General features: G+C 38.5%; 1 protein-coding gene across 11 annotated transcripts in view; it reads left to right on the forward strand.

Moving 5' to 3' along the window:
- The window catches only part of RBMS3 (RNA binding motif single stranded interacting protein 3), a 1,614,135-nt gene that overhangs the window by 576,428 nt on the left and 1,016,015 nt on the right, over window positions 1–21,692 (forward strand). The window lies entirely within an intron of this gene.

Here is a 21,692-nt window from a genome sequence, read left to right on the forward strand (position 1 = left end):
GTTTAGATATAGGAATTGCACTATATTTTTGTAATGAGTTAAGAAAACTTGAAATGTTTACTGTGTTGAGTCTTTCTATCCATAAACAGAGTCTGCCTCTTTGTTTCTGCAGATTTTAAAAACATTTTTAGCAGTGTTGTGTAGTTTGTAGCTTTCACGTCCTGCGCATGTTTTGATAGATTTTTCTTCTAAGTATTTTTGGAATATCGTAAATGATATTTTACCTCAGTTTCAATATTCATACATTCATTTTTAATTTATGGAGATACAATTGATTTGTGTTTATTTTGCTTGCATCTTAGAACCTTACACTAATTAATTCCAGGTGCATGGTATTTTTTGATAGCATCTTTAAAATGCTCTATGTAAATGATCATGTCACATAGAGATAAGAACAGTTTATTTATTTATAATATATATGCTGTTTTATTTCCTGCTTTTGCTTCATGTTCTGGTTAGAACTTCCAGTACTATGTTAGATAAGAATAATGAGAATGACTATTTTTGTTCTATTCCTGATCTGACTGGAAACTGGATCTGTCACCGTGAACTACAATGTTAACCACAAGTTTTGTGGACATTTTAAAATCACATAGATGAAGTCCTACTTTTTCATTTTACTGGTAGTTTTGATCATAAAAATGTGTGAACTTTTATCAAAAGCTTAGAGTTAGATCATGTTATATGTGTTTTGTTTCTTCTTTAGACCTTATTAATGTGGTGGATGAGATAATTTGTTTTCAAATATTAAACCAGCTTTGTATTACTAGAGCAAACATCACTTGGTTAAGTTGTTTAATTTCTTTAAAATGCTGTTGAATTCTATTTTACAGTATTTTTGTTAACTATTTTTGCTTCTATATTAATGAAGGATATTGTTCTAGAATTTTCTTTTATGTTATTGTTTTAGTTTTATGATTTTTTGTGCTATCTGTCTAGTTTTTATATCAGGGTAATACTGGGTTTATAAACACAATTGGGATATACTCTTCCTTGTCTATTCTATTCTATGTGCAGAATTGCTGCTAATTCTTTATTAAAGTTCTGATAGAATTATCCAGTAAAAAAGAGCCTGAAGATTTTGGAGAGAAAGGGTATGAAATCAGGTATGCATCTTCCTTATTAGATATAGGATTATTCCATTACCTGTATCATATTGTGCAAGTTGTGGAATTAAATCTTTCAGAAGTTAATATTTTTCATGTAAGGTTTTAAACAGTTATATGTAGATTTCTTTTTATCACTTCTGTTGTCTGTGGGGCTCTATCATGATCTCACCTGTTTCATTCTTTTTTTTTTTTTTTTTTTTTTTTTAAAGGCAGAGTGGACAGTGAGAGAGAGAGACAGAGAGAAAGGTCTTCCTTTGCCGTTGGTTCACCCTCCAATGGCCGCCGCGGCCGGCACGCTGCGGCCGGCGCACCGCGCTGATCCGATGGCAGGAGCCAGGAGCCAGGTGCTTTTCCTGGTCTCCCATGGGGTGCAGGGCCCAAGCACCTGGGCCATCCTCCACTGCACTCCCTGGCCACAGCAGAGGGCTGGCCTGGAAGAGGGGCAACCGGGACAGAATCCGGCGCCCGGACCGGGACTAGAACCCGGTGTGCCGGCGCCGCTAGGTGGAGGATTAGCCTAGTGAGCCACGGCGCCGGCCCACCTGTTTCATTCTTGATGGAAGTGTTTTCTCTTTCCATTGTCAGTCTTGTTATAAATATGTGACATCTATGTTATAATTTCAAATAATCAGCTTTTATATCTTGAATTGTCTCTGTTGTTTTCCTTTTCACTTTCTAATTTATACCCTTATATTTATTATTTGCCTTCTCTCTTTGGTTGGACTTATTTTGTCTTCTTTTCTAGGTTCTTGAAGTAGGAGCCTATATGAGAATTTCCTTTTCTAATTTATGAATTCTGTGCTATAGCTTTCTTTTTCACCTCTATTTTATGTTGTGTTGTACTTCATTTGAATCGATGTATTTTTTTAAAATTTTCCTTTGATACTTTTTCTATCCACGGATTATTTAGAAATATGTTGTTTAACTTCCAATGTTTGAAGATTTTCCTTTTATCTTTGTATTACTAATTTTTAGTTTGATTCCATTGGGATTAAAGGATTAGAGTGCACACTCTGCATTATTTAATTCCTTTCAAATGTGTTCAAGTTTATTTTATGTACCTGGATGTGCCATCTTGGTGTCTGTTTCTAAGAAACTTGAAAACCGTCTAGGTAAGTGTAGCTAGGTTCTGCTTATTGATGGTGTTTTTGAGTTTTTCTGTGTCCTTGTTGGCTTTTCATCTAGTCCTAACAATTTCTGAGTGAGCAATGTTGAGGTCTCCAAATATGTCTGTGGATTTGTCTATTTTTAGTCCTGTTACTTTTTGTCTCACATATTTTACAGTTCTGTTTTTTGGTGAATACACAGATAAGACTGCTATGTCTCATGGATGGGTTGACCGTTTTATTATTACACAGTTTCTCTCTATGTCTCTGATAAATTTCTTTGCTCTGATGTCCAATTCATTTGATATGAAAACAGTCACTTCTGCTCCCTTCAGTTAATATTTGCATTATACATCTTTTTATCATTTTAATTTCAAACTTTCTGTATTTGAAGTGAATTCCTTTTAACAGCATATAGCTGGGACTTGCTTTACAGTCTATTTTTCCAACCTCTGTATTATAATTGGTATATTTAGATAACATTACATATAATTATTAATAAATTGGGACATAGGTCTATCTTTTTTTGTTTTTTCTTTCTCTGCTTTTTCTTGCAGTCTAGGCTATGTTAACATTGTTTCAAATTAATTTTTGGTTATTTGATAGGGAACAAGAAATGATAACACTAATGTAGTTCTTTATATATTTGGGGAAATATTTAAGAAAATTATCAGGTATTATATTGTAATTTTAATATTTACATTAGGTTCTTTTTCATATTCTATTTCTTAGGTAAGGGGTTTTTCTTTTAGTTTGTTTGGTTTTTTCTTTTTTTGTTACACTTTCTCATTGATCTGTTTGTATGATGATAACTTTGGAATCTTGTCAGATAATTTTTACATTTCTGACAAGCCAGTATTGGTGTTTTTAAAACTGTTGTTATCGTTGTTTTGGTCCCTGCCTAGACTTGGTCCAGGTTCTTCTCTCTGTGACAATAAGGAAGACAAGAATGAGATATAGATGAAGGTGAGCAGAGAAGGAAGATTTATTTTTAAAAAAGTACACACTCAAGGAATAATTGTGGGAAAGTTGGAGAGAGAATCAGCTACAATCAGCAACTTTTGGGGCTCTTCTTTTATACTATTTGGAGGTGCTGGGGGATCGAGCCTGGGGCAGGGCTTATTTTAGTATACAAAGGGGCCAGAGTTTGGGGTGGGAATTGAATATCATAAGTTTATTTGCTCTTTTTTTGAAGTCTTGGCAGTGTCATGGTAGCAGGTGCATAATGAGAATAGGAGTGTTGCCAGTGGTATTTTTATTGTAATAGCATTTTAATAGCCTTCAGGTTTTGGGAGGATGTGACCTGAAGCCATGTTGGATATTTCTAGCTGCCACTAGTTCTAAGTTTGTGACATTGGAAAACTTGTGGTTTCTGTTACATGGAAGGGGGAGGGGCATTTGGGTGGTGCATGGAAGGGGACATGAGGGTGCAGATGGGGCTGTTATAACAGCAGCCACGCCGGCTACCAGTCAGAGCTTCCACTTGGGCTAACCAGAGTTGTTACATGGAGCAGTCGGAGCTGACAAGTGGGTCAGCCAGGGCTGTCATGTGGATCAGGAGTGGCCATCATGCTACAGGCCATGCTGTCATTCCATAGGCCATGCTGTCACATCAAAGGATGTGCAGGGGAGCAGAGTGTTGTTTTCAAACCTCAGCTCCTCTTGCTGTCGATGCAAAGTGATTTTCTGTTGAAACCCTGGACTTTTTGTGTCGTTCATGATGAGACCCTGGGTCTTACCTATACTTTTGTTTCTGCTGGTTTTCTCTGACAGTCTCCAACAAGGGAAGTCATGTGTTGCCTTGTTTCTTCTGGGTGAGACTGGAAATCCAGGAGAATTAAACTCTGAGATAGAAGGGGCTCCTTATTAGTGCTGAGGATGAATGTTCCAGCTACTTAGGAGGTTTCTCCTTGTGCCATCTTGGCTGTGGGCGATGAGACTATCTCACTGTGGCTTCCTGTGTGGGCTCCACAGTGTGAACAGGATAGTCTTGTCACCCCTGAGTATTGGGGAAAGCCATGATTCCCCTGGGGCTCCCTGCAGGGCACTTTGCTTCTGATGATGAGGTCAAAGCCCATGATTCCTATATTATCTCCTCTGACATCCCAGGTCTAGCTTTCAACTCAGCTTTCCCTGACATCAGCCAAGGGAAGGTGCCTGTCTCATTGCAGCCTGGCAGGAGTGGATGTCTACATGCCCAATTCAACTTTTGTTGATGTGGTTGGCCAGGATCCATTGTACTTTCTGTTTTGTGGAATGGAGAGCTGTCAGCATCTAAACATTTTTGTCATGTCTGATGTCCTTTTCTGGTTCTTTGAATAGAGGAAGTAGGCTTTGAGAGAGGTGACCTCTCTTGTCTGTGCCCGTTAGTGTTTTTGAGTTACCCAGTTTTTTTTTTTTTTTTTTTTTTTTAAGTCTTACGTCTGAGATAGAAGAAGCAGAAAGTAAAGCAGAGGAACTTCCCTGGTGCTCTTCCTTGGGTTCTGAGGCCCTGTCCAGTTGTCCTTTTTCATTTTTCAGAGTCTCACTGTGTTTGTTGCAAATATGACACTGTGGTTTGTGTTGCATGTGGTGAAAAAATAGGGAAACAAATCTCTAGTTCTTCTCCCCAAGAGGAGTCCACTTTGTCCGATTTCAGCAGGTTTTTTCCTACCAGGTTCATTGTAATTCTTTTCCTCCTCTCTCTGTTGACACGAAAGATGGTTCTGACTTTTGTCAGTTTTGGGGTATACCATGTTGGAGTCTGATAGTTATAATGAAGTATCTAAAGATGCTCTCTGAGACATTTCTAAGAGGATTATCTCCCTGTAATTTCAATTAGGAAGTTCTCTACAATAATGATGAGTTCTGATAGTATACTAAGCCTATATTTTATTATCCAATACATAAAAGTAATAGAAAGAAAATACTCTAACAATTTGGAAAGAAAAAAAATCCAAACACATATTAAGTCCTATATATTGATGTGCAAACTGTATCATCATAATCAAAGAACAAGCTTATACTAAATAAAATCAACTTATAGTATTCATATCCATGCTTTCAAATATTGGCTGGAGATGAAGTTTGCTTAACATATTGGAAAGGAGAGATCACGTTTTCATGTTATGACAATTTATTTGCTCTTACAGAACAATTGAAATAATATTACATAGGATGATGCTATGCAAATTTTGATCCATAGACTGCAGAAGCAGCGAGACCAGAGAACTTAGAAATGTGAATTGTTAGCAGCTACCCTAGACTTAACTCCATCAATATTTCAGGAAGTGAGGCAAAAAATTCTATACTTTTACAACTCCCAAGGTGAGCTGGTATTTGTTACACATACTCTAGGTGAGGAGCGTAGAAGTCCTTTGGACTCTGGAGCCCCACTGCATAATTCAGCTTTATTACTTACTTGGCTTCATTATTCTCTTTTTCTCCATTTCCATCCCTACAAAGTAGGATGATAAAAGTATATGGCTCTGAAATTTAATTTTTAATTTAAATAAATTAATAGATTAACTATAGTAGTGCCTATTACCTATTTGATTCTTGGTAAATATTAGATATTCTTATTAAAAATATATTTATGATAAGGGACTGGCATGTGGCACAGCTGATTAAGCCACCACCTACAGCACTGGCATCCCAGTTGAGCTCTGGTTCAAGTCCTGGCTGCTGCACTTCCAATCCAGCTCCCTGCTAATGCACCTGGGAAAGCAGTGGAAGATGACCCATGTACTTGGATCCCTGTCACCCACTTGGGAGACTTGGGTAGAGGTCCAGTTTCCTGCCTTCAGTCTATCAGCCCTAGTCATTGCTGCCATTTGGGGATGGAACCAGGTTATAAAAGATTCATTCTCTCTTTCTCTCTCTCTTTCTCTCTCTTTCTCTCTCTTCCTCCTCTCTATCCCTCCCTCTCCTTCTATAAATGCCTTTCAAATAAATAAATACACAAATCTTTTAAAATAAGTATGTGTGATCACAATAGCTGAAAAATATGCCTTCCTTTGATCATTTTTTCTTTTTTTTTTTTTTGTATTTTCCCATGCACTGGGATTTATGTTATGGAAATGTGACTTAACTGTACACTTTAAGTCAGTTGACAGCATCTCTTCCTAGTCATGCAAACAACAGGCTATTGCTTATCCATTTTATTTTCTCTGATGGGAGACATTTTGGTGCACAGAACAAGCATGCATGAGGACGTTAATATGTTCATAAACAGATGATGTGCAAATTCACAGAAATAAACACACATGTTAACTTCCATTATATTTGTAAGGGATAATCCATAGACACTCAGCAAAGTAAAATACGGGGTTTTTCTCATAACTGCTCCCTTACTCCTGGGATTCTTGTAACTCATCTGCTGTCCATTTTCTGCCTCCGGTTCACTGTTCTCGCACTCTCTGCTGAATTCATCCTTCCTAACTGCCAGAACCCATGAACTTCAGAGCAAATGTTGATTTAAAAAATGCAATGCTTTATGTTACGCCCCTTAATGTCTGATTTCTTCTACTTCCTGAAACCTACTCTATATAATTAATATAATATGTTCCCTCTAATATGAGGCAGTCTACAGGCCTTGGACATTACCAAGTGCACTTTTATTTCACACTCATCTTACCTCCTGTGGCATGGTTTTTGTTGGGATCTGTACATAGATCTTGAGATTTACTTTTACTATCCCTTCTCATTATCAGTTTATCTCTTACTTGTAAGTCTGGGACAAGATCAGATCCTTTATCTCTTTGTAGATCCACTCTTTGGTTGTTCCATGCCTTCCATAAAATAATTTTAAAATACTAAAATTTTGATAGTGCTTTTCACTTTATGGATTGTTTTTATGAGCATCTTAATGATAACAGCATGGGTTGAGCTCTTCCTTCTTTGGAGGCTCTGTACTTTATATAATAGGGTTCAGTCAATTTTCATGACCCCCATAAGGTAGGCATGGTTACTTTCCCCATTTTCCAGAAGATGCTGCTAACTGCAATAAGTTCCCAAGGTCACACTGATTAACACGTGGTTGTGACTGACTTGGGACTCGGGCAGTGTGACTCTAAGAGCTCTCTATTCCAGGCAGTCATTTCATTAACTCTTCATATTATCAGAGGACATGTTAAGTAAACTTTTTCATAACCTACTTAGGTTAACTTCTCTGGCTTCAGATTTTGAATTTTTCCATTATATGCTGAAACACAACACAAACACATGCTTAAGAATGGAAAGCAAAACGTGGGGACATTTTTCTATGGATTATGTTTTTTCTGGCTCTGACCTCTGGAATCTCACTACATTCATACGAACAGATCGTTGAATGTATTAGAGAGAGAGATGGAGGGAGAGAAGAGAGACATGAGAGGAGGCAAACAGAAGGCAAGTTCCATTTAGAGCTTGGGTATTTGTGACTTCTTGTGTGTCATTCAATTTTTGTATGTTTTACTAATTGAAAATTAAATGCCCTCATATTTGTGGCCATCTTTCATTAATTAATTTCTATCTAAAAAGGTTCTACAACAGATTTTCCCTTTCTTGTTACACAAGGGAATAAGAAAACAAACATCAACAAAAACAAAAATCTACGCTGGTGGTCTTGCAATTACCAACACTAAATCTACCTTCGAATTCTATTAAAATAGTAGGACAAAAACTAGTATGAAATATCTTTATGTATCTAGGAAGTAACAGAACTTTAGCATTGATCAACTTGTTTTATAAAGAACAAATTGGGCTAGACAAGTTTGGTCACATTTTCCAATAGAATCACTCAATTAGTGAGTGAACAGAAAGGGAAAGGTATAGTATATCTGGCCTATAAGTAACAACACACAATTATGACATAAAGTCAAACTCAAGAAAGAAGAATTTGAGGGGAAAAAAACAGCTAATCAGCCATGGAAAATATTGACTTGCTTCTTGAAAAATGAGAGGAAGGAATCAGAAAGCAATCAATCAGACTTCTGTGTGATTGGAATGGTGCAAGAGAAAGATGTGGCGTTCTGTAGCTCTATCCTACAGTTGCATTTGCTAGAACTCTGCTCTGTCATCCGTCTAGGGTGAAAACTCCAAGGCAGGTGTCATAATCGACTATCACTCTTCCATATCCCAAGTGATCTAGCTGGTGTCTTCAAACCTAGATGCATTTTCCCTGTGCCTGCACTGCTGTATTTGGGAAGCTCTTATTATGTTCACTTTAATTTGTGCTCTTCTGGGTCCTGGGACCACTTTGTCACATGAATGGAGCTCCTTTGACAGGCACTAGATTTTGAATCTAGAGGCTATGTCAGCTTCCTTCTAATTTTTCAAGAGTTGAGTACTTCCCTCTGTTGCCCTTTCTTTTTGCATTAGAATGATTATCAGAGTATTGAACTGTGGTGTTTTTTGGTTTTGTTTTATTCTTTTAGATTCTTCTTGCATAGAGGAGGTTTGGCAGGGCACTGGCTCTACTGAAATGAGCAGGCACTTAGCTCATTCTCTTCCTAAGAAAATCTCACCTCTGTGATTCTAGCTAGCCACTTCCCTGCATATCTGAATGCTATACTTCAGTGTTTTCTTCCTCCAAGAACTTGTACTATATGTGAACAAGTGAAGAATGAAGACAGCCAAGGATATCGTGCCGTGTGTCACAGTAAACAGTTTCAAAATAGACCCATTTTAAAGCCATAGATTGTATTGTTTGACTAACTATGTGTTTTTAAAAATTATTTATTTATTTATCTATATATTTATTTACTTGAAATGCTGAGTAACAGAGAGAGGGGAGAGAGAGAGAGAGAGAGGCCCTGATTATATGCTTTTTCAAAATGACATTAGCATTATAAACTTTTTCTTTTACCTTTTTTTCTTTTCAAAATAAACATTTGATCTTTTTTTCATATGCAGAGATAAAATCTTTCAGATGATGGTTAAGAAGATTGTGATATGGAAAAGGAATTTAAATTATTTCCTGTTTGTCATTGCTGGCACCCAACATTCTCTCTCTGATTCCAGTCCTCCCTTCCCCATATGGAGACACCATTCTTTATTTTCCCATCTGTGTCTGGACACTGTGTGTGGAATGTTGGCTGGCCTCCTCCTCAGTCCAATTTATGAAATTGAAGCCACACCCATGCCATGCTGTGGACATAGCTGGGGTCTCCCCGTTCACACACTAAGACATAAAAAGGATTTCCAAGGATGGTAATACATGGAGAAAATGATATGTTATTTGTGTATTTGTTTATTTTTGCATTTTCAAATGGTTTCTCAATTGAGCTGACTGGAAAAGGGAAGGAAGTCACCAAGGAACATGTGTATACCATTGTTGCAGGCGTTTATCTGACGTCTTTCTGCTTTCATTGAATTGTTATAGTAGGAGGCAAATCAGCTTTTATAGAGTTCAAGTTGCTAGCCCAAGAGTACAGAGAGAGTGAAAGAAATCGCAAAGTTGAAAAGAAAGAAAGGGCTTTCCATTCTCTAGAGAGGGGACATTTCCAGAACTGGACCAGACAGCACCTTTGTCTGCTTGCCCAGATCCCTTTCATTCATATTTACCTGCTGCCATCTCCCATTTTCAGTGTCCACTCGCCTCCATCTGCCTATGACTTATGTGGACAGTACTAAGAAAGTAATTCAATGTACTGAAGATCAACTTAAATTCAATAAGATGTGCACATGATTAGTATGCATCTTGATGTATTTTCATAACACATACACACCCAAATGAACTCACAGCCTGGGTCAAGAGCAAGAACACTGTGGATACCAGAAGCCTCCTCATCCTCCTTGCACCACCTTTTATGAACCACTGCCATGATAGTCAGTATCCTAACCTCTAACAACATGGGTCATTATATAACCAGCATCACAGAGAACACACTCCTTTATATCTGGCACTTGTTATATTTTTTTTCCATCATGAGGTTCATGTAGATATTACTATAAGTATTCAGTTTACTCATTTTCCTTACTGTAATATGCTCTATGGTATACTTAATATACTAAATATGTGTTTCTTTTGAGGGGTGTTTGATCTTTTCCTGGTTTTTAGCTGTTACAACTGATGCTGTTCTGAACATTCGTCAAGTCTTTTGATGCACGTGTGTATTACAGCTCTGTTAGTTAAACATCTAGGACTGCAGTTGCTTGGTTATATGGATGCACATATTCAGCCACACAGAATATTGAAAAAGACATTTCAAGTTGATTTTGCACTGGCAGTGTGCAAGGGTTCCATTTCTTCAGTTATCTTGACGTATTTGTGTGGTTGGTCTTTTTAACTGTAGCAAGGTAGTTGCTGTGTTTATAAACTCGTGAGAATGGCACCTTTTCAAACATTCATTACTCTGATGATCCTGACTTCACATCTCTAGCAGGAGCTCTGAATGCTGCCGCAGCATCTTCTCTGGCGTTAACCTTGGGCCCTAAGCACTTCAGAAGTGTGACGGAGCCGCTGGCGCTCAAACAGGTAGCCTGGTTCCACCAGGTCTCTTCCTCTAGCAGGGTCGCTGTTCTGAGGCACTTGAGAGCAATTTCTGACCAGTAGCCAATTCTTTACTCCATAATCTCATGCTACTCATTTATTGTGTTAACAAATGTATTAAAAAGACTATTTTTCTTGAGCTGAACATTATCTGCTCTGTGGTAAGATCTGGCACCAAGCAAAGACCTCTGTCCCTGCTCTCCTGTCTGACTCTTGGGTTGGTTTGTGGCTCTGATGACTGGGATGTTCTTGTTTGCTCAGAATTTTCCTGCTTGTAGGCTGCCTCTGAAGGCGTAACTCAGCCTGGATCCATCCATCCAAGTGAGGGAGAACCAGCATCCAGGAGGAGTTCCCAGAGCTTTGTAGGGACCCACAGATTTTAAAATGATTCTATCTTTACAGCCGTTAACTTTTAGCTGTTCTTACCATTGCCAAAGAAACAGCAAAAGGCTAGCTTTCTTGCCCAAATGTATCAATTCAAGAAAAAAATTTAGTCTTGGTTTATGCTCAGTAAATGAACATCAGTCCATATGGTTGACATAACTTTATTGCTACACAAAATACAAAAAAAAAATCAAGTCAATAGTAAATGCTTTTTTATTCCCAGATAATAATATTTATTTGTGCATTGATGGACCAATTCATTTCTTTTTTTAAAGATTTTATTTACTGGGGCCTGCGCTGTGGCACACTAGGTTAATCCTCTGCCTGTGGCACCAGCATCCCATATGGGCGCCGGTTCTAGTCCTGGTTGCTCCTCTTCCAGTCCAGCTCTCTGCTGTGACCTGGGATAGCAGTAGAAGATGGCCCAAGTGCTTGGGCCTCTGCACTCGCATTGGAAGACTAGGAAGAAGACCCTGGCTCCTGGCTTCAGATCGGCACAGCTCCTGCCATTGCAGCCATTTGGGGAGTGAACCAACGGAAGGAAGACCTTTCTCTCTGTCTCTCTCTCTCTCACTGTCTGTAACAATACCTGTCAAATAAATAAATAAAATCTTTAAAAAAAAAGAAATAATGAGAAATAAAGTTACAGACAGAGAGAGAGACAGAAAAGTCTTCCATCTGCTAGTTCACTCTCCAAATGGCTGCAGCAGCCAGGCAGGACCAACCTGAAGCCAAGAGCCAGGAGATTCTTCTGGGTCTCCCACATTGGTGTCGGTACCCAAGGACGTGGGCCATCCTCTGCTGCTTTCCCAGGCCATATTGAGAGCTGGATCAGAAGAGGAACTGCAGAGACTAGAACCAGCACCCATACAGGATTCCAGTGCCACAGGCAGAGGCTTAGCTCATTACACCACAGTGTTGGCCCCGAGCCAATTCATTTCCTAATATTTTGTATTCTCATCAAGGATGGACCTAGATCCAGGGGCTAAGGAAAGGACAAGTTCTAGAAAACCAGTGTGCCCAAATAATAACTTTGGGGATGAAATGCATTAATTTCCTATTCATGTAAAACAGGTTTTATATTCCTGAATTCATATTCAAATGTGAGTTCCCTAAAAATTTTCAAACTTGAGGTAACTGTTTTCCGAGATCATTTGCTTTTGGCAAATATTGAGAGGTGAACACATAAATATAGCACCAAACGCTGCATTGCAAAGAGGGAACATCTTGTACCTTTGCCTCACTTCATGACACCTGATGTTCTGTTGGATATTTCAATTATCAATTTAGTTTGGGGTGAGACAATTAGCAGGATATGCATTTTTTGGAAAGTCCAATTTTCGCATGATTGATTCCCTAAATTCACACGATATGCACTGTGATCACTAATCTGGGTATCTGGTTGATTAAAAGCCTGACTTAAGATCCCATTTCCACTACCTCTTTTCTCTGTGAATTTGGGCTCCTTTCAAACAGAAAAAATCAGAGAAAATAAAAACAACTAATGCCTCCGAGGTCATGTCAGTGTTCTCAATGCCATTTGGATGTCCTGATTCCAGTCATCTTCACAGTCAATTGTGTGTCTTCCCTTTTGGGGTTGGTTAGGAGCCCCTCTTTAGAACCTGTGGTCAAACAATTCCTCTTTTCTATAGATCAAGCTGGATTTCTGTAGCTTGCAGTGGTTGGGTTCTGATTCATGTGCATTATGCTTGGTGGAAGTGTATATTCACTTTGCCTGTGTCCCTGATTGTCCTTTTGTCTTGTTATTACTATTTTGCTTTGTATTTCAGGGTTGTATATCATTTGTCATGTAAGAGAAAAGATTGAAGAGCTGAATTTCAAACTATGTTTTAGCACTGTTATATAATGTGATTCCCAAAATCTTTAAACATGAGATCATTCTTGTGCAGCCTCATTACTCACCATCTAAAAATAATAGTAGAATATATACTAATTACCTTGGAGCTAATAAGAATAAGGAATTGGTTATAGGGGCTAAGAAGTTATACTACTCACTATTTTGGGAGACAGCAAAAAAGGACACATATTCTCATTGTGTATGAAATAAAGATTATGAAAATGCATAGGATAGCAAATGTGACTTATCACTGTCATCATTGCCATCATAACTCAGGGATTTTCCCAGACCTGACAATCATCACACAGATGCTGTGAGGATTAAGAGTTGTCAATTTGATTATTTGCTGATTTTTATTACAATGCATCTCTTAAGATCTTTTTGCTTCATGATTATTTTCCCTTTCTGGGAGAAGTTCACATGACAGGAAAGTTTTCCCAAAAAATGGAGGGAAGAATAAATGGGCATAGGTAATCAATCCAGGGAATAAATCTGTAGAAAGCAATAGTTCAGGGCCGGCACTGTGGCTTACTTGGCTATCCTCTGCTTGCGGCGCCGGCACCCTGGGTTCTAGTCCCGGTTGGGGCGCTGGGTATAGTCCCAGTTGCTCCTCTTACGGTCCAGCTCTCTGCTGTGACCCGGGAGGGCAGTGGAGGATGGCCCAGGTGCTTGGGTCCCAGCACCCACATGGGAGACTGGGAGGAAGCACCTGGCTCTTGGTTTTGGATCAGCGCAGCGCGCTGGCTGTGGCGGCCATTAGGGGAGTGAACCAACAGGAGGAAGACCTTTCTCTCTGTCTCTCTCTCACTGTCTGTAACTCTCTCTCTGTAAAAAAAAAAAAAGCAATAGTTCTGCATTATGACTTTTGTGGACTATAACTACTTTTGTATTCACAGATCCTTTTTCCATGAAAAAATATTTAAAAATTTATTTTAGAATTATGCATAGAAGTGGAAAGCATAATGCTGGTTGCCAGGAGGGCAGAGGAAAGGTTCATTAGTGAGTAGTAAGTTATAGTTAGAGGGGAGTACTAAGTTCTGCTGTTTTGTTGTGCAGTAGGGTGACTATAGGTAACAGTAATATATTGAATGTTTTTCTAAAACAATGAAAACAGATAGAAGAAAGGATTTTGAATGTTTCTTCACCTTTAAGAAGTGATACATGTTATAGGAAACAGCTATTAATACTCTGAAGATTACACAATGTACACATATATTGAGACCTCATATGGTACCACACAAATATGTACAATTTTTACATCAGTTAAAGCTTAAGAAATAAAATAAAGACAATAGATACAACATAACAAATACAAAGTAGTATTTTAGCACTCAGTTATTACAAACATACAAATATTATGTAATGCTGTTTTTGTGACCCCTGAGTTCATTTTTCTCCTTCTATAGACACATTTTTATTAATCCTTGAAAGTATATGGGCCCTGTGCATTGTGCCTACTGTGCCTAATAGCCATGTTGGCCCTGAACACCAGGCTGGTCATTTCACCCTCAGCCTCTAGCCGTATTTAGATTAGAGTATCACACAACTAGACAGTGACACGGGTAATGGAGGGCAAGACCTTGAGGAATGAAATGGAGGATGGATCAATTTTATCAGAAAGACAAATATAGTAGTATGTGGCCCAGTGGAACTCTAATCCACTTGCAAGGGGTAAGGTTGGAGGTGGGCAGTAGAAGCGGTTGTCCCATGAACCTGGACAAATGTTTAAAAATGGAGCATGTAGGAGGGTGAGTGGAACAAACACAAACCAAAATCCTGATCCTGATGACCTTCAAGGTTATCAAGGTTATGCATGTTGGAAATGACTGCACTTTTAGTAGTCTTTCTAGAAGGAACTGTGTTTATTTACATAAGCTACAAAGTTGTGATAAAATGCCTACCTATTTTCTTTTTGTCTTATCTCGTTGGAGGAATATCATCCTCCCTGCAATTGCTGCTCTAAAAGAAAACTAATGTTCTTTGCCTTTCCGTGTGTTCTCCCCAACATACCTTTCAAGTTAACTAACCCCATAAGCTTTTTTCTTGCCAATCTTTTAATTGAAAGAATGTTGATGCCTAATGTGGCAGTGGAGACTCACAGGCACAGTGCTCATTTCATTTTGTAAAAGTTAAAAGGCATGGGCTGCATTGAGCTCTCGCTTTCAATTCTGCTGAAAACCAAGGCCAAAAGGTTAGAGACGTAGGGGAAAAGGAGGTAGTGGTGGTTTTTACATTGAGCTTTTAGATAGGTTTACCAAGACATCTTCAAGATCGCTGTGTGAATATTAGGTGAATATTCATGAGCATGTAGGTATAATATAGTTGAGCACAATCAGAATTGTCATAGAATGGAAGCTTACTTTTTATTCTGTACTGTACAATAAAAATCCAACTTACCTTTATGGCAAGGCATGTCTTTTGTCTTAAAAATAAAATTGATTTAATTTAGTTTTCTCTCAGTGTAGTGGGTTGCCATTAACACAGTGGTGAAATTTCATGTTAATTGCCATTTTCTATGGTGGGGGAAAACGTATAGTATATTTTTTGAGAGTTTGAAAAGTTGCAATTTGGATAAATTCCTCTGTCTAGAAAGTCTCACACCTTTTGTTGTGTCATTCACACAATGTAACTGTCAAAATTTTAACTGTCAAATTGACAACAAGCTGATTGGAATAGTATTAACATGGTGCATATCAACTCCAATAACCATGTAGTTGCCTTTCAACCTCAGAAGGTTGTAATTTTATACTGATAAACGGGCTATGTAAAATCTATGCACAGTCAGTCATCAGACCTGTACAACCCTAGAGTTTGGACTACGTGTAGTGATAGTGATGTGAGCCTACAGTGTTCCTAAACCTCAAAAATGAACCCTCATCCTAAACCTTGAGTGAATTGAGGTATGTCAACACGTCAGGGGCAAACAGGAGCCCACTTAGCAATATATCCAAGGTTATTTATCCTTAGGGAAGAGAAAAAAATAAAGAGACCATAAAGTTCACAAAAGTCAGCCTTGTCTGATTGAATTAGTTGGTTACAGTGTTATAGACGAAGGTTATGGAGGAAGCAAATCTTTGAAAAGTCAATTATACTTTCACAGTAACAAGAAATGTTTCATTTTGCAAAATTTTGCTTCCATCTTGTCTCTCTGCTTGATGGTTGTTTGCACAGTCTTCCCTTTAATAATTGGAATTACAGAGAGATATGTTCTTGTGTATCGTCTGTGCTGGATAAAAGCACATAGAAAGCTTTCATTTTGTTAAGTGTATGCTGCAATCAGAGACTTCTTTTCCAACTAAATACTAAGTGATGTGTGTGCTAGTAGCATACATGTTTCTGATTCTATTTGGGGGGGGGTTCTCTAGGATTTATGACTTTCTGACTTTCCCTTTCACTAACTTAGATATACTTTCAGATGTTTTATTACTTTGGATAAAATATCTTGAATATTTGAGCCATCACCTGCTACCTCTCACATTATCGGGAAGTTGGAATCAGGAATAGAGCCATGACTCAAACTGAGGCAGTGCAATTTGGAAATGGGGTGGCGCCTAGCAATGTCCCAACCACTATGCATAACTCCTGCTCCCAAATACATTCAGCTTAGCAGTTATAGTAGAAAGTGCTCTAAACATTAATTATTAGGTAAAATCTGGGGGCTTTTCAGAATACCAAAAAAAAAAAGCCTTCCCAATTAAGTTACCCGAAATTTAGAAACAAATGTGCAAAGCTTTGTTAGTTTTACATTTTGTGTGTACAAATAAAATGTCGACCACTTTTCCATAATGTTTAATATGATCAAATCACGTTTGTCTTCATTGACTTTTTCTATTTCTTTTCTTTCTCATGACTCTTTTTTTTTCTCAACAAACACATTTTGCCATCAGATGCCTCGGTGTTCACGAGCTGTGATGGATTACTTTTAATAGGTGCTATTTTCCTACTTCATTAACTGCTCTTTATCTGGTGTTGTTCCTTTAGACAAGTTAGAAAAGAAACAATAGTTTAACCATTTACCCAAATAGGCAATGACGCTAAGTGTGTTTTGCAAAAGTTGATTATGCACACACAAGAATGTGTTTATTTTGGGAGTATGTGTAAAAGCTTGAGTGTGTGAGAGTGTGTGTGCCTCTTTCAACTTAAAACTCTGTCTGGCCGACTGCCATGTCCATGCCAGTCTCCATGGCAACTTCCTTAAGGATAAAGTAACAGAAATATGAGGAGCCTGCCTGCCCACAAACAAAGCTGCCCTGCCCTGCCCTGCGACAGGACTGATTACGCTGCATCCCAGAACATTCCACATTCCGAGAGAGTTCTGCAGGTCACTGCATCTGGCTCTGTTGAAAGGTGCAGCTCCAGTCCAGGCAGGAAAGTTGAAGAATGTCTTCCCACATTTTAGAATGCAGAGGCCCAGCCCACACGTCCCACTGGTCCTAGTTCCCTCTCAGGACCCTTTGTAGAATTTAAGCGCTATATATTTAGTATTTATCTTTCAGTGATATTTGAAACATGATTTCAGTACCTTTAAAAGATGAGGGTGCTTCAAAAAGTTCATGGAAAATGGAACTAAAAGATAAAGTTTATTTTCAAGCAAAAGAAATTGAAATACATGATAGAATGGAATCTTCAAAAGTCCATGGGAAATGTATATTATGAAAAAACTATGCATGATTTTTAATTTTTTTGTGTGCGCCAAAGTAAATTTTAATTCCCTTTTTCTGTGAATGTTTTGAAGTACTTTTATACTTGCTTAAAATATTAACAAAATGAGACTTAAAATATCTTTTTCTACCCTGTTTTCATTAACAGAATGTAATTGTTGGCTTTTTAAAGGAACATAAAGAGCCTATGGAAGTTTTCTCAAGAAATTAATGTTCATTTAAACACATATATGTGAATATCAAAAAGTTAATGGTAAATGTATATTTATTTTTATTTGAGAGAAGAGAGAGGTAGACATACAGGGAGAAAGGGAGGTGAGAGATGGAGATGGAGATGGAGATGGAGATGGAGAGAGAGAGAGAGAGAGAGAGAGTTGATGTTACCTGCCCACAACAGCCAAAACTGGGCCACGCCAAAGTAGGGAGCTAGGAACTCAATCTAGGTCTTCCAAATGGGAGGCAGGGACCCAAGCCCTTGAGCTATCACCTGCTGCCTCCCAGAGTGGGCACGAGAGGGAAGCTAGAACTGGGAGCAGAGAGGAAGCTTGAGCCCAGGTACTCTGCTATGGGACGCAGGTGTCTGCAGCAGCATCTCGACTGCTAAGCCAAAGCCTGCCCCTACGTCATTGTTTTAGTTCCGTGTTCCATGTGCTTTTTTAGGCCACCTTGTGTGTGTGTGTGTGTGTGTGTGTGTGCATGTGTGATGTCTAAACAGAGATACTAATACTGACTGTCACAACTGGTGCCATGATATTGACATCTAGAAAGCAGAGTCTAGAGATGCTTACAGATACATTGCAATCTATAGTTCATCCCTAACAAAGGATGCCTGGGCTGAAATGTCAATCATGCCACAGTTGAGAAACTCTGCTGTGCATACATAGTGATAGATTTAATACATGTCTGTAGATACACATCAGTTTTAAAATAAAGACCTTAATGTATAGTAGGTTCAGGCAGGAATACATTATGCTAAACCACTTTCCTAAATAGGTTGTTTTTACTTTGCTCAGACTGGGCAAAAGAACCATTATGACAATTGTCGATCTTGGGTCCACTGTTCAGGTTTATCTGTGGAATGTATTCAGCACACCTATAACTGCAATTGATTTTTTAAGACCATAACAGATTATCTAAGAATAACATACCTACCCTAGTGAGTAAAACCTATGAATAGTTTGTCTCCAAGATAATGATTTCTATGCAATGAACTACAAACAATATGCAAGTTGTTTTTGACATTAACTATTAATTCTTTCCTATTAGAAATTAGTAAAATGCTTAGTAAGTATGGCTAGAGCTAATATTTATGATCTGCAGCTTCCAAATTGCTCATTTTGTCACCAAAGTGACTAATGCTCTCCAGGGTGTGTAGGTTGTTCTCGCTTCACAGTATTCATGCAGATTCTCATATTAATTTTTTTGAATAATTATGGAAAACCCTGAGATTCTCATTGTACAAATGCAACATTCACTTTAAAGACAAACTAAGGAAAGTTTTTCATGTGTGTTCAGTAGTGTTATTCAAAGTGTGGTTTCCTGGCTGGCACTGTGGCTTAATAGGCTAATCCTCCACCTGCGGCGCTGGCACCTGGGTTCTAGTCCCAGTCGGGGCGCCGAATTCTGTCCCGGTTGCTCCTCTTCCAGTCCAGCTCTCTACTGTGGCTCAGGAGTGCAGTGGAGGATGGCCCAAGTGCTTGGGCCCTGCACCCGCATGGGAGACCAGGAGAAGCACCTGGCTCCTGGCTTTGGATCAGTGCGGTGCGGTGGCCTTTGGGGGTGAACCAATGGAAAAGGAAGACCTTTCTCACTGTCTCTCTCTCTCACTGTCCACTCTGCCTGTCAAAAAACAAACAAACAAACAAATAACAAAGTATGGTTTCCTGACCTGGTCAGTGAACACAATCATTGATTACCATTCTGCAACAAAATAGGTACAGAAATTTAGAGTAAGTTGTGTCACATGACAGCATCCAAGCACATCTCATTAAACATGCTGAATGTTGTTGAATTAATGTGTTGAGTCATAGAATCACTATGAACCTTAGTTCATAGGGTGATCAATGAACTCACGTGGCAAGATCATGTTTGTCTATGATAATTAGGAATTTAAAAATTAACAGTAACTGAAAAATCATCACTTTTAAAATGAGAAATATCATGTCCACTAATTTTTAGTTATCTGGATATAGCTTCTTATGTTGTTCATGTGTAGCTCAATTCTGTCTTTAGGTGGACATGTCTTTTTAAGTTGCTGTTTTGTTGTAATGTTGAGTTTCATTGGTTACTCGTCATAGTTCCAGTAACAGATGAATTTGGTACAAGCTACAAAGGGTCTTCTCTTGGAAAGATATGAGTGTCATAGAGATCAGTAAGGATGTGATATACTGTGGCTCTGTAATCAACAATCCCCAAATCTCAGCAGCTTGATTCAACACGTTTCTTTCTGGCCAACAGTTCTTGTCCATTATGGCCAGGCAGGGGCTCTCCCATTGCTCTAGTATTAGTCATTCGGGAACCCAGGCTGATGGCGCATCTGCCATGCATACCATTTCTGACCATTGTCCACAGAGAAAGGAAGACTTCTGATAGCTGTTTCATCAGGTAATTGACTCACGTGTCATTTCTCTCATCTCAGTGGTCACGTATAGTCACTTGACTTTCTCCAACCAAAGTAGAAAAGAGATAAAAATCTAACATTTGCCTAAGAGGTGGGGATGCATAGAGATTTGGTAAACTCCATCAAAGGCTATGAAACTAGAAAACTGCTGGACATTATTGCTAAGCATACATCTTTACCTCTGACATTCCTGAGTTTCACTCACAGTTTCACACCTGGGCCATATGAGAGCCACGAAATCATTTGGTCTGGTCCTGCAAAGGCAACTGCAGGGGGGACTTGAAATTCAATAAATCTGTAAGAGGCTAATTTTTAAGTTGATCATCTTATATAGCCCTCAGATGATGTTATAAATATCCAAATGGCCCCTGGAAGAAAAAAGGTTCCTCACCCCTGCCATCACTCTCACTTTTATTCAGACATGGGAGGCAAGTTGGGAAAGTGCTTTCTTTTGTGTAAATAGAATTCCAAACCTATAACTCGGTTGTGGGATAGGCACACAAAAATCATTTAACCATTTTGAAGTGGAGCAGTAATGCCCATTTTAGGGGTTGTAATGAAGTTAAAATAGAATCTTTCATTCAAGTGCCTTGCCTATCTCTTGTCAAATGCAAACAAGTGTAAGTATTTATTATCGGACTATAATACTTTCAGCTTAGTTTACAAAAAGAATGTTTTTGTCCAAATAATGTTGAATTTAATATCATTATTTGAGCTGGAACTCAACTACTGATTCATGGTTGATTCTTTGAAAAAAGACTTATTTATTAATTTGAAAGGCAGAGTTACACACACACACAGAGAGAGAGAGAGAGAGAGAGAGAGAGATCTTCCATCTGCTATTTCATTCCCCCAAATGACTACAATGGCCGGGGCTGGGCCAGGCCAAAGCCAGAAGCCTGGAATTCTATCTAGAGTTGGGACATGTTCTGCTGCTTTCCCAGGCACATTAGCAGAGAGTAGCATAGGAACTGCAACAGCTGGGACCTGAACTTGCACCCATATGGGATGCTGTGTTGCAAGTGACGTCTTAACTCATTGAGCCATAATGCCAGACCCCATAGTAGATTCCTAAGCATCTTCAACCATCTCATCTATTGATGTTGATCTAGCCAGCACATCTTGAAATATTCTTTATGAAATGATGCTGGGGGTATGAGGGTACAAATCATCATTTGTTTTCCTTTGGGTAACAATGTTTCTACTCTTTCACAAGTTATTTTGTGATGACACCTGGGTTTTTATTGTACTAAATGTCTGTGTGATATTGTTTCTAGGAAATTAAAAATGTGATATGGTGGTTCCTACTTCAAACCCCTGTTCAATTTCAGCTGACTTTCAAGCTAATTACATTCAAATATATTTCTGTTTCAGAGTTTATTATGTAGGTTAATTCTTTTTGAAAAATATGTTTTTAATAGACCCAAACTAAATATAGTAATGATCATTGATATGTCAGATGATTATCTGTGTATAAAGCAGGTGCTGTAGATGTTGCATCT

Source organism: Oryctolagus cuniculus, chromosome 4 (assembly GCF_964237555.1).
Source record: "Oryctolagus cuniculus chromosome 4, mOryCun1.1, whole genome shotgun sequence".
Taxonomy (NCBI): Eukaryota; Metazoa; Chordata; class Mammalia; order Lagomorpha; family Leporidae; genus Oryctolagus; species Oryctolagus cuniculus.